The 4,971-nt window shown below is 42.1% G+C and overlaps 1 protein-coding gene across 1 annotated transcript in view; it reads right to left on the bottom strand.

Moving 5' to 3' along the window:
- Positions 1–2,917, bottom strand: part of RSPO2 (R-spondin 2) — a 53,268-nt gene extending 50,351 nt beyond the window's left edge. Inside the window, exon 1 of the mRNA XM_029959363.1 lies at positions 2,883–2,917. The gene's annotated coding sequence lies outside the window, so the exon portion shown is untranslated. The remainder of the gene's footprint in view (positions 1–2,882) is intronic.
- Positions 2,918–4,971: the final 2,054 nt, after the last annotated feature.

The following is a 4,971-nucleotide window of genomic DNA, read 5'->3' as shown; positions in this document are numbered from 1 at the left end:
TGCTGGCTGGGTCTGATGCCTTGTCCATCCTGTAGGTGCTGTGTGATTGCACCCAGGATGATCTGCTCCATAACCTTGCCAGGCACTGAGGTCAGACTGACGGGCCTATAGTTTCCCGGGTCCTCCTTCTGGCCCTTTTTGTGGATGGGCGTGACATTCGCCAACTTCCAATCATCTGGCACCTCCCCAGTGAGCCAGGACTATTGGTAGATGATGGAAAGCAGCTTGGTGAGCTCTTCCACCAGCTCCCTCATCACCCTTGGGTGGATTCCACCTGGTTCCATAAACTTGTGGGGATCCAAGTGGCTCAGCAGGTCTCTGTTTCCTCCTGGATTACGAGAGGGCTATTTGGCAACTTCAGCACCTCAAGATATGCACCTGTAAATCACATGCCCATGGAAATCCAGCAACACTATTAGCATAATTTCTGACTTGTGAAGTGAGCAATACTGGGAGTAGAAAAGTCTCTGCAGAACAGGTACAGCACTAGCAACGTGTGCTGTCCCCTAGGTCTCAGGGGGACAACAGCTGTCTTCTTGCAGCCTCCTCTTGATCTAATAAGATTATCAAGAAAAAATTTTCAAAAAAAGAGTAACAGTTTTAACTTCTAAGAGCCTTTTTCTACAGGTTATCCAAAATGGGCTGAAAACCATATTCACAGACATTACTAAAGGAGGCCATTTAGTGCAGATTACCATTTTAGGTCACCAGCTGCTGTGCATTCAAGTCTACACCCTGATTTTGTTGGAGTATTTTCTTTTTTTCTTTTAAGTTACTTGGCTGATAAATGCAACACAAACTTCAGATGCATCAGTCTTTGTCCTTATGAGCTTGTATTATCCCACCTTTCTGCAGAATTGCAGAACACTCCTCTGTCCCCATGGGCTGTCAAGTCCTTCTCAGGAGTTGGATCAGCACAGCAGGTTAGCAGAGGGAGGATGGCTCAAGACATTCCTGAAAACAGCATAACTTAAGCAGGTCTGTATTAAATATTAAATTGGCCACAGAACTTCACAGAAATGTATCAGTTCAAACCCGGTTTACTGGAAACAAAAGAAAAATACTATTCAACAGAGGGAAGTGTCATTGGGGTCTCAAGAGTTTTTTAACAGAGCCCACCAGAAAGCAGTTGGCCAAAAGGGCAAAGGCAATGTTTAATTGTTATATTTTTAAATATTTAAAAGTATTCACACCCTAATGTAGTGATCTCGTACTTTTACCTTGTATGGCTGGATAACTGAGTTTGTTCAACTGATGACTTCACCAGCAGAACCAGGGAAAAAAAAAAGCCCACCACCCTGTGGAATCAGTAGCTGATAAGCTTTACTCTCACCTTCACACATCTGCACACCACATTCCCATTCCCTCTCTGCTCCCATCCCCCCCCAACTCTCCAAGTTCAGCATGACAGCATTCAACTCTGATCTTGTACAAAATAATCCTAGTGGGTGGCAGGCAGGACAAGAAGCCAAGCAACCTGGTGTGAAATAGCTCAGTCAGTGGGACACTGAGTACTGGAGTCCTCTGGCACCAGTCTCACCTGACGAGATCCTCTTGATGGGAATCACATCCTTACCCTTCAGCACTCTGTTAACCCTTTTGTAATGAGACACCCTACCAGACCAACTGCCCTATACTCCTAAACCAGTTCCCATCTCCTGTTGCCCACAAGACCCAAGATATAACTTTTCCTACAGTCTGACTTGTTACTATTCTCATCCACAATCCACATATTTAATGACAGACAAGAAAAGAAACAAGCAGATGGCAAGCTAGGCCTGGATGCATCCCTCATCTCACTGCCAGCAGGGATTGCCTATCTGTAACCACATCAAAAAATATGGGACCACGTACTCCAAAGCAATTGTTGCTTAACACATGGTGGGCAATCCTGTAGACTTCTGAATTCCCTTTTTGCCTCCTTGCATCTCACATTCAGTAAATTTGTACATGCAAGCTTATTCAAGGTTCCTCAGAGAAGCCTGTATTATAATAAAAATAATTAAAAGAAACAAAGCAAAAGCAAAGATGCAAGATGCCTGAATGTATTCACCACTCAGAGTGGTTTTTGGAATTTGAAACAGCTGAAATCAGGATCTGATTTTGACTTAGGGCCCAGCCAATTGCTGAATATAGGTAAAACTGTCTCAAAGTGGGAAAAAGATCTTTGTACAGGAGTTACCAGTGCTCACTGAAAGAGCTTTAAACTAGCTGTCAAGGGGGAAAAGGATAAATCAAGGGTAACTAAAGATAAATCCAGGGGCAGTATGCCAGTGTCTGAGGGACAGAGTGCTAGCAAGGTCCTTAGTCTCCAATCTCAGGGGAAGCAGGAAATGGAAATACATTTAGCAACGAAGATGCCAGGGTAATTCATGGGTTAGAAACCATGGAAGCACCTGAGAATAGTCACGTAGGAATTAAGGCTTCTCCCCCACAAATAAGGTGCTGGGATCAATAGCACAGCTGAAGTGCATCTGCATCAATGCACGCAGCATGGGTAACATGAGGAGCAGAAAGTCTCTGTACAGCAGGAAAAGTATGACATAGTTGCCATCACAGAAACATTGTGCAAGGAGCCACACAACTGGGATATTGCAATGAATGGCTATAAACTCCTCAGAAAGGACAGGCAAGGAAGGGAAGGCGGTGGGGTAGGCTTGTACGTTATGGGGTGTTTTGGTTGTCTAGAGCTTGATGATGGGAAGGATAGGATTGAGTGTTTGTGGGTAAGAATCAGGGGGAAGGCCAACAAGGCAGGTATCATGGTGGGAGTCTGCTACAGACCACCCAATGAGGATATAGAGGCAGATGAAATACTTGGTAAGAGGCTGGGAGAAGTCTCACAATCCTCACCCTTGTTCTCATGGGGGATTTCAACTTACCAGATGTCTGCTCAAAATACAACACAGCAGAGAGGAAAGAGCCTAGGAGATTCCTGGAGTGTGAGGCAGATGACTTCCTGACACAGCTGGTGAGGGAGCAAACTAAGGAAGGTAACCTCTGGACCTGTTGTTTGGGAATGGAGAAAGACTTGTGGGTGATGTGATGGCAGGAGGACATCTTGGGTATAGTGATCACCAAATGGTAAGAGTTTTTGGTTCCTGGTGAAGTAAGGAAGGGGGTCCACAAAATCTCTGCCCTGGACTTCCAGAGGGCAGACTTTGGTCTGTTTAGGACTCTGGTTAATAGTGCACTTGGGAAGCAGTCCTGAAGGCTAACAGAGTTCATGAAAATTCTGACTTCTTGGCTACAAAATGTGCCTTTCCTTTATGACTGCCCACGTTATTCTCTTCAAGCACCTTTTTTTCCTGTTTCTAGTAAAATGTCTTTGTTCTGCAGGAAAATTTAATTATGCTGACTGGCTTCAGCCATGGCTCTCACAGAAAAGTAGCTAGCAGCATAAAATGAACTTTCATTATCCTGTACTATTTTTTGTTCAGGAGATGGATGGCACATCTTTCACAGCTTAAGGTCAACTCAAGATATATGAAAGAGTTCAGTAATACAGTAATTCCGTAAATTGTACATTTTAAGTTACACTTAGGTTTCCCAAACTGTAATATCCAGACCTTTCTCCTTTATCTCCCAGCCACTCTTAAAAAATTTTTTTAATTTCTATGCATTTTTTCCCCCTCTTATAGGAACACTGTGAGATGCAAACTTGTAAACTGCTCTGAGATCCTCAGATATGAGGTACTGTATATATGACACATTTATTGTTACTTACATGAATTATTATTTAACTCATACATTGAATTTGGATACCAGAGTTCAAGATTGTCACATAATTAATGGTCACATAGTGATGAATTTCCCTGTTGGTCTCCTATTTACTAAGTGATAATAAAACCCCAAAAATGCATCTAATATTTTTCTTTCTTTAGCACATAATTTTTTTTTAAAAATTGCTGAAGAATTATACAGTGGTAAGGGAAAATAATACGATTTGTATGTTGTAATTCAAAGAGTAAACTTTATGAAAGAATCTGAAAACTTCCCACTGTGCTGCTTAGGCACCAAACTGAGTAATTTCTGGTATTATGTATGCAGTTATTGTAAAGTGCGTATCACTGAATCAGGGTTCTTCCACATTGTTGTTGCTTATATTCTTTTCAGAGCTTCACAGGAAGCTCTGACTTCTACAACCTTTTTATTACTTCAGTTTGTCCCAAAGCAGAGAAAAATCACAATATGCTCTACTAATAAATTACTTGGACAATGGACATACAGCCCAACAAAACAAATACTGTAGCACTGGTTTTGGTGTCACATAAGCATGCCTTCTTGAATATACCCACTTAACTGTCTCTCTTTTGCCCCTATATACACAGGCTATAATTAAATCCTACAAAATCCTCCCCGCCGCAAAGTCTTCTCGTCCCATCTCATTTCTTAACATAGCAAATAGAATGTATTCTTATCACATACAGCTTTTTTGAGTTCACACATAATTGCTCTTTGAAGGAGGAAGTGAACGCCTCTGCATTCAACAGAAACATCTCTACGCTTCCGTTTACATTTCTTTAGAACTTCTTCGTTTTCCTTCTATATTATAGTGCAAGAAAAAATAATAAGCTTGCAAAACGTGGTCAATCACATTCCAAGTTACCAACTGCATCACTTGCAATGTAAAACATCACGCTACTCATCCTTATTTCAACCCTCCCTGGAACACCCTCCTCAACACTGTGTACCAGGCAGGCAGGTTTCCTCCAGCCAAGTCCCTCTGGAGACTTGTTCCTTCCACAAGGCCCACAAATGTTAACCAGTGTCAGAGCACTGCTGTCATCACATCATAAAACTGAAAATGCACACATGCTCTAAGTTAGCACCATCCTCTGGCTCTCAAAGCACATGATTGCCCTGGTTGTCTATTACAACTGTAAGGTCCTTGCAGCAGAAGTAATGTTTTGTACAGTCACATAAGTACATATACAAGTGTGAACACTGCACATAAACACAAACACACAC

This window comes from Manacus vitellinus, unplaced genomic scaffold (assembly GCF_001715985.3).
Source record: "Manacus vitellinus isolate BGI_N305 unplaced genomic scaffold, ASM171598v3 scaffold_1_pilon, whole genome shotgun sequence".
NCBI classification, from domain to species: domain Eukaryota; kingdom Metazoa; phylum Chordata; class Aves; order Passeriformes; family Pipridae; genus Manacus; species Manacus vitellinus.
This window is presented reverse-complemented; position numbering and strand designations above follow the sequence as displayed.